This window comes from Zerene cesonia, chromosome 16 (assembly GCF_012273895.1).
Source record: "Zerene cesonia ecotype Mississippi chromosome 16, Zerene_cesonia_1.1, whole genome shotgun sequence".
NCBI lineage: Eukaryota > Metazoa > Arthropoda > Insecta > Lepidoptera > Pieridae > Zerene > Zerene cesonia.
This window is the reverse complement of record NC_052117.1, coordinates 869,562-878,940: the sequence shown is the minus strand read 5'-3', so window position 1 is coordinate 878,940 and position 9,379 is coordinate 869,562. Positions and strand designations below refer to the sequence as shown.

At 34.1% G+C, this 9,379-nt stretch overlaps 1 protein-coding gene across 1 annotated transcript in view; it reads left to right on the top strand.

The window, feature by feature from the left end:
* Window positions 1-9,379, top strand: part of LOC119833027 (mitogen-activated protein kinase kinase kinase 11-like) — a 50,200-nt gene that overhangs the window by 4,034 nt on the left and 36,787 nt on the right. The gene's annotated exons all lie outside the window — the stretch shown is intronic.

Here is a 9,379-nt window from a genome sequence, read left to right as displayed (position 1 = left end):
TGGTAAAAAAGTTGATGGATGCAAGCGTGTATTGTATTTTTCTAGTCAATATTTTTAGCTTACATACCTAGTTTTAAGTTTTAACTGTAAAAAGGCTAGTGAATAGATTTAAAAAAATTGCTTTAAAAAGAAACTAAATCACATTTAAATTATCAGGGCTAGGCAAAATTTAAATGGGACCCCAAGGGAAGCACCAGCTTTCAAACAAAAAAGAATTGGGACTGGTTACATTGAAATACATAGATTTTGGACACATTTCGTCTGAATTACTTTCCAAGTTCAAAAATTTCACATCTGTGTGTGATGTTCTGTCTGATACATTCATTCTTAACTTTACTGTCTTGTCTGAATTGGTTTATCCATATAAAACATCCGTTACTCTCTGGATATGTAATTTAACCTATTTTTATTAAAGTGCGCCTATTATTGTCCACAATAAATACAATATGTAGAAGCAATAACCCCTAAACAGAAGAAGCGCGGCACCCCGTAGCTTCCCCCCCTCTCCCCTCTTTTCCCCTAGCCCAATCAGTTGAAAGCTTCCTGTCTTCCCTTCCGACGGATAAGGCGCCTAATGCGTTGTTTTCACAGCTTGACGTTACAAGATCCATGATTTATTTAGCTGTAATAATGCGATTTATTGTTTTCTTTTTTAGATATGTATTTCGAAAAGAATCTGATTCGTATTGTTGTTCAAAATTATTAATTTAATTTCATTTGGTTTGTAGACATCGTATAAGTTTTTATAATATAGTAAGTGCAATAGTTTTTTTATGTTATGTCGTTACAACAATATTTCTTTATTCCGTATGCCCCACGAGTCTACAAATTACAAAATTATTGCCGACCCGGCCGGTACGATGAACTATCGTAAGCTGTGAAATTTTTTGACGATTTGATTCCAATGTCCAATATTATAATCATATGGCAATATGATTCTAAAAATGTTGCGTGGTTTTAATGGATAAACAAACAGACAGAAAGATAGAACGTAGGGCGAATTCCTTATATGCTACCTATGTATACTTCTTTTACATACTGTAAAATGCAAATGAATATGAAAATTATAAAGATATCAACTATACCCGAACTTACATATTATAACGAAACAATAATAAGCTTACTCAATATTTTAATTAAAGTAAATGTCATAACAGTTACAAAACAACACATGTGTAGGTATTATGTATAATAATTGCCAAAATGTATGATACGTATGTAATAAATATGTGAAAGGGGACATTGACAATTTGGTCATTAACCTTTCAGCAAATTATGTTGATAATGAAATGTATATATAACCAATATTGCGTAAAATGTACTGACTTTTGTCTATCGTTTTGTTTAATGGTGAATGAGATACTTATGCATTTTATAGGAGATCCATTATTCTAATTGTCCTAATTCTGTTAGTTTTAACTTGAATCACATATAATACGTCTCCTCTAAGTCTTATTAAATTTAAGTTTTATACACAGGTAATATTTAAATCAATAATAATAAATATCAACAGAAATAGTTAAGAAAAAAAAAAAGAAAACTTCCAACTAATCATGAAGCTTTTTAACAAAAAGCAAGAGTCTCAAAGCACCTCAACAATGTTTATTCAACGAGTAGGAATAATATTTACGTAATTGCGAGTTGAATTTTGCCCCCTATCTCTGTGCCCTATTGCCAGCAAATACTAGGGTACGTACGTAGCTACGTAACTATTGCGAATACACGCACGCACGCGTAATGTATTCAGGGAATGTGTGACACGTGACATAACAGAGCCCTCGAACAGCTGGCGTTGTAATAGCATGCCGCGAAATTCAGGTACGGAAGGTGTGGACAACATTTTCAATATGCGACTGTGTAGTAATTAATAGCAGGTTTGAGCCCGCGTTGTAGATTTGCTGTAGTGATGGATAGATCGGTGGGCTGACTGATGATTAAGTTATAGATGCAGGTGGAAAAAATGTAATACAAATTTTCTGATTAAGTCGCACTTGGTATATAAATTTATATCTATTCTGCTGATCCGCTTCAATCTCCGTCGGCTGAAGCCTTCACTTCAAAACAAGCCATCTGTACATAGTTATAAGCATACTAAAATATACTTTTTCCAGTAGATATGTAATATCCATTTTAAAATTACCCATATCTAATAATTAAAACCGTAACTAAGAAATAAATGAACGCCACTGGTTCCTCAGCTCTGATGTAGGACGGCACGCAAGACGAAATATTTCGCTAAATTAAAGTCAATTTGCATCACCATTTTTGGTGCGGCCGTCGATTTTAGTGACGGCTGATTGTACGTGCCGGAGATGAAATGTAATTTATTATGATTTATTTGGACTTTTTGCGTGTAATAGTGGGCTGCCAGTTATTATTTTAATAATGCGTGACGGATTTTTATTTCTGCGAGACACTGATGCGTTTTCTGTACGCGGAGATTATTGTGGGGAATTTTATGCTCTTGAATTACTGTTTTTTTTAGCGATATCTCTATATAAAACTGGCGAAATAAGGGCCGAGTATAATTGATACGTTTGAGGGACTCGTTCAGAACTTACGACTTTTACTTTGTGGTATTTAAGTAGATTCATTAAATAAAGAGATAGATCTGGGGAAAAAAGTAATGAGGGATATTTGAAAAATCTATTTTCGCATAGGTACCCCAGCTAGCAAAATTATTTCACAATTATTCGTCAATTTACATAGTGTGTTTGATCATCAAGTGTTAATACTTATTTCTTTGACTAACGGCTCCCTAGCAAATGAGCAGCCTTTTTGTTCGATGTCGAACGTTTTCGCCTCCATCGAAACTGTATGGTGTAACATAACTAACGCCCCTAATGACATACAGGTTCAACACAATGACCGAGTTATCACGGAATACCTTGGGTTATTTTAATGTACTTGATTATTGATACCAAGGTTACGCCATGACGGCCGCTCGAGATTTTTTTCGTTTTTTTTATAATACATTGTAACCAAGTACCAGTGCGTACAATATAAAATTATGTTAAGAGTATAGAGGGTAGCTGGAATTGGCCGAGATAGGCATATGACGGAGCTTTGAGGTATATCTTTTGTTATTATGTATAATTTTTGCTTAGATTTGACTTCATGGCGTGTGGAATATTTTTTCAAGGTATGTTTATGTATTGTTATGTCAGCTTATTTGGTTAATATACTTGTAGTTTTTATTCGTTTTAAATATAGTTAATATTTAATATTCTTTATTATAAACTGTACTTTAAATTTATTCGTCAAATATATCAAACAATTCTATTGCCCGACATTCGCAATCAAGGCTTGAAAATCGACCCTAAAACGAATTGGTCTAATAAAATAAAACTTTATTGAGGAAGTCAAAGCATATATATATTTATTTTATCCGTTTTCCACGGCCTCGTCATAGCATTAAGATGTCAGCAATTGGCACTCGATAACGTGACTTATGGCAACAAAGATCAATGCAGTTCAAAGCAATAATATATAAATTGCGCTAATAAATAACTAAATCAGCAGTCGACAGTCGTTATCGCATCGGACACGCGTCGTAGTCGTCACGGGTCCGTGTAATTAGTTGGTAATTATTCTGGCGCTGATTGCAAAAATATGTTGATGGGGGTTTGTCGAAATACGCTTTTAGATAAACATTGTTTGAAGTAGGTGGAAGAGTAAGTAGGTATTTATCATGAATAAGGTGACCCGATAACATATTTAGTTTCAGCAGCGTTGGCATATTATTAGTTTGAGTGCTACTACTTTTTTTGTGTCTCATTATATAGTTAAACACTTTTGCGACGAAAATACATTACAATAAACAGATAACATTTTTGTTGACAAAATATATACTTAATTTACATCTAAAATACCTAAACAAGAAATAATTGATGAAACATATCTTATTCCCTCTGCTGTAAGAGACAAGATTTCGATTTAACATAGCAAAGAAAAAAGCCTCAAAGCAAATATATTACTTATGTACATATTTAAATTTGAGGATTCTCCGTCAATATACATTGTAAATCTAGTAGGTAGCATACGCGGCATATTTAAAGACATTACGTTGAAATTTGCCGTGTAGCTGCGCACGCGCCTTTATGTCAATATTATGGTAATACTAGATCAGGCGGTTGTTTTACAAGCCATAGGGAAACTCGACTTGTGTTTGTGTTGCTTCACGCTATTTGTAATATTTACATATTGCTCGGGGGCCTTTGTTTTGGTGGAAGGTGAAACTATGCGCAGGATTCGATATTATTACTATGTTAATTATCGTGGCAATTATTATAAAGGCATATTGATAATTCATCGATAGTATACTGTTTAAGAGGTTTCAATACATAAAACGAAAAGGTCAAATTATATCTGAGAATAAGAATAGAGGAATTGAGTTTATGTACTTATATTATAATTTCTTATAGCTTTTATACATATTTAGATTAGACTTGTCGCGTATTCATTTATTTATTTTACTTATAATATACGTCTTTATCTTACTCGTATCTGTAGGAGGTACCTACGGATTCATGTTACGAGATGTCTTTGGGTTTGACAATTAATAATCCTCAACAAATAAGTATGTAACATCAACCTTCTACATGTTTAATTTATATTCTTCCGAGTAATTATCGGAATCAAAGCAGATGTTAGAGATTAGTGTATACAATAGTTACGTGTTATTTCGATACAGGTAGGTTCTATATAAAACACATACCTAAATACATGAGATTTATTTTGCGAACTTCGTACCGCCTTAGCGTTGCAATGATGCACTACTTTATTTATAATCTATGGCTGTGAATGACATTGACATTTGTTTTTTTAAAATATGCAAAATTAAATGTACATTTTTCAATATTTCTGAGAGATTTTTTTCCGTAAGAACCTTCTCCTAATAATAACAAATACAACAAAAAAAGTATTAGTGAAATCGGTCGAGCCGTTCACGCGTGATGCCGTGACCAAGGAAAACGGGTTTCATTTTTATATATATAGATAGCGCGATGGATTAGATATAGAATAGATAGCGCAAACTGCCGGCCAACCCCATGATAAAGGTCACAAAATCCGTTCAACCGCGAGGCGTCCATTGCGAAATCCTTCGAAAATATCTCGAGCGTTATCGGTAACAGAACGGTACACTTTACCAGTTCATTACCCTCGTTACATCCACCTGAGGTGATCTGAACGCATGTACGTGAACGTGCCTAATTCGCCGCGGCACCGTGACGCCGTAACAGCGGCCTTTGTGAATTATCGGCCGTTTCGAGCGCTGAAAATGCAATGTTTTCGCGCGGCTCTGTTGGCGTACATTGGCGAGCGGGTCGCGTCCCCGGGGGTATCGTTACAGCAGTGTTGGGGTACATTCGGGTTGGGAGATTCAGAGTTATGTGTCAGCGATTTCGAAATTGATAATTTATTTATATTGTTATAACTTGTGTTGGTTATTGGAATCTACCTATTCCGAGTGTTCATTTAATAGCAAATTTTTATTAGGACATTAGAAGCAAACATTTGAATTTTGTTACATTTTATACCTATAATCTTCATAATACATCTTCTATCAACAATTGTAATGCGCCTTCAGATATAAATTCTACTAATATTATAAATACGAAAGTTTGTGAGGATGGATGTATGTGTATGTATGTTTGTTACTCTTTCACGCAAAAACTACTGAACCGATTGCAATTAAATGGAACGTAGTTAAGTGGACAATTGCAATAACACAGATAACTTTTTATCTCGATATTCCTACGGTTTACAGACATACGCGGGCGAAATTGCGGAGCGCGGCTATAATTAGATAAAAGCGTGAGTAGATAATAAAAGATTACGAACAAAATATAATTAACTTCAAATTACCGTCTACGACATAGGAAACGATTAAATACGGTAATTGAATTAATTTCGAGAAGAAATAACAGTTAGCGTGTGTATGCTACATCTGCAATCCGTTTATAGAAGGTAGGCAATAATATAGGTGACGTCTCGCATATTAGCTCTCGCATACATTAAATAACTAACCGAGCTAGCCGTGGGAATATATCTGTTCACAGTAAAAACACGCATTTTCCGAGAAATCGCGTCACTACATCATCTAGGCCATTGTAGGTATTATAGGTTTATCGTAATTGTTATCGCGCCGTGTGGGTTGTTTTGATGCATAGAAATTTAAATTATTTTAATGTAAATCATTTAACTTTGTAAACAGTTATAGAGTAATATTGTAGGCAACTAGAGTCGAATACAAAATGTATGTGCTTGAGAAAGTAATAGGCAATGATAAACTTAAGCGTCATCAGAGTAGTGTGTTTTTATTTATAATTTCAAAAACTGGTTCTCCGATATAAACTCTGAAGTGTTCTTACAAATAAATAAGGAAATATTCAACATTTTTTTTAATAATAATCTTCAAGTGTCACTGAAAAGATAAAAATGTAGTCGATTTAAAAACCTTATTTAAATAGAATACTATAATAGCTACCTGGTTCATACATATTGCGTATCTACAGCTTAGACACGGCTTAGGAACGTTGTCTTTTTATGTGCATTTTTGTCTATCAGCAGCTGGGGCTAATTAATTATATATTTAGCTGTTCGCCCCGGCTTGGTACATTGAAATTAAATAGCATGGGACAAGTTTGTATATAGCCTTAAAGCTCGGTAGCTGCCTAAATTGATGTCATAAAATATTCAAATAGTATATTTATTTGCAATAATGTAGTTTAACAAAATTGTATATCTATAAACAAACAAAATAATACAGAAAGAGGAACGGCTTGAAAATTGTAAAATATATTTGCAAAATTTTAATATTCTTTGTAAGTACACAAATTATATATACTATATATAGTAAAAATAAAGTCCTGTTTTGGTACAGTAGCTGTAGATGTTAAATATATAGTGAGCGGGTTCTGTAAAAAAACCATGATATTTAATGTAATTCCTACAATGATAAAAAGAAAACGTGTGAAACCGTGACGAATTGTATAATAATGGTCGTATAAAACGGCGCAAGTAAGGGTAAAACCCAGCGTTATCTGCCCCACTTATTCAATGTTCTGTTTACGACGATAAGTGTCATTTTAATTGGTTTATTGCAGTTTATTCAATTTTACTAATGATACAAAGTAATGGTTTGATGTTTAGTATTTGATAGGACACATTGTTTCAAGCTTGGACGACCAAAAGCACAGCTACTGACATTTATAGTTTGAAATATAAATAAATTTTATTTTGTTCAAAGTAGATTTTTTATTTAGAAAATAGATTATGAATAGATGATGATAAAGATTATATAAGTATGTCCGCGGCTTCGCACGGTATATTCAAAGTAAAACCTCTTTCTCTATCACGTGAAGGTTTCCTTGCTATGTTTGAAATATCCCATCACATCACACCTCAAAAATAACTGTATTTCACCACTGTTTCATAGATGCTATTTAACATACAAACCTTCATCTTGAATCACTCTATCTATTAAAAATCTGTCCATCAAAATCTGTTGCGTAATTTTAAAAATCTAAGCATACAGACACAGTGGGCGGAGGGCGACTTTGTTTTATACTATGTGGTGATGACAAAAGCTTCTTTATAAATTTGATTAAATTTATTGTACGGATATCGCGATATTGTTCTATTTCTTTTCCCGAGTACTAGGTGTGTATCCCAGTTTACTGAACATAGGGAATATATTCTGCATTTAACCGCCTGATAAGGTTCACGCTGATGACAAATATCCCACTCAACATTATACCATTAAACGAACAATTTAGAAACCAGCATTAATATTAATGTTTTGATTCGTAGCCAAAATACATCATCATCTGAAATAACCGTGTCTGCCTGTGACTCAATCACCTTAAGTGATGGAAATCATTGTGATTCACTTTCCATTTGGTCTTCCTGCTGGACTGATTCATTACATCTTCTAGTATCGTGCCTGGTGATTATGATATGAAGTCATAAATGTTAGACTAGCTGGCCTAACAGATCTTGTTTTGTCTTCCAGTGAATTGTTTATCCTGCGAATGTTTCATGGTTATTAAATTTTGTAATTTTATATTCCTTTCAGTAACTTTGTTGATTTGTTTACCACACGCTTTTCAACCGCGGCTTGGGTCAGTGGTTTAGACCTGAAGAAGGAACAGACAGACAGATTGACTTACTTTCGAGTTTATAATATTATTAGAAATAATTATTTCTTTCCAATAAGCTGCGCCATTTCTTGTTATAAACAGAATTCCATAAACAGCTGTGTGGTTATATTGTGTGGTGTGGTGCTACTTTTTCTAATTAGAGCGATAGCTATCGATTATCAAGCCTAGCTGCTAAGGTCTTTACTCGCTTGCTATAAGGTGAAGTAGGGCCTAGCCCACAAAGTATTGACTAACAGTTCGACTGTAGAGTAGGTTCGTACTTTCATTGCGGTGTTGTAATGTTTTATTTTCATTTTCAATTACAATATTGACGATATAGTCGTATTAATCTATGACGTTCTGTTATTGGTGGTTCGTAATACAATTGTTTCTCACTGTTTAATTTACATGTAGACAGATAGTATAGTACAATGTACTGTAGTGAGTCGAAATACAGCCTTTAGCACTCGGGCGATCACGTATCTAACCAAAGTTTCTTGACATCAGTCCAATAGATCGTTAGATGAACGCATTCAAACAAACATGCAAAAAGAATAGCTTCAACTTTATATTGTGGTTAAAGATATAGACATTAGATTCAGACTTTCACTATTTTCTGTCCCCTAAGCATTGCTGACGTCCAAAGTTCACAAATGCCTATATCTGCAGTTCTCTATTAAATTTCGCAATTTTTATAGCAAGCGAGTAATACACGGTGCGAATTCACAGTGTCATCATGACGCGTGGCCATCGGCGACACCGTTCACGGTCATAGACCTTGATACCGAAAACTGTGTTTTTTTTGTGTGTGTTTGTACTAATGCGTTTGTTTGTTTTAAATTTTAACAGTGCATTGCAAACAAAGCCGCGTTGTGTGGTGAAGCTTAGAACGTACAATAAAATAATTGCTATGTGGTTTCTGTGAATAAATATAAAGTACTAGCTGCGCCCCGCGGTTTCACCCGCGTAAGTCCGTATCCCGTATGTTACTCTTTCACGCAAAAAGTATTCAATCGATTGCAATGAAATTTAGTACGTAGATAGCTGGACAGCTGAAATAACACATATGCAAAGATTTATCCCGTTCTTCCTACGAGATACAGACTTACGCGGGTGAAACCTCGGGGCGCAGCTAGTAAATAATAAAACAGTTTACTTGAGTAGTAAAAAAACGATATCGCCACTAAAATAAAAAAAGATTAACTTATTCATGAAATTAGTTACTTATATGTTTT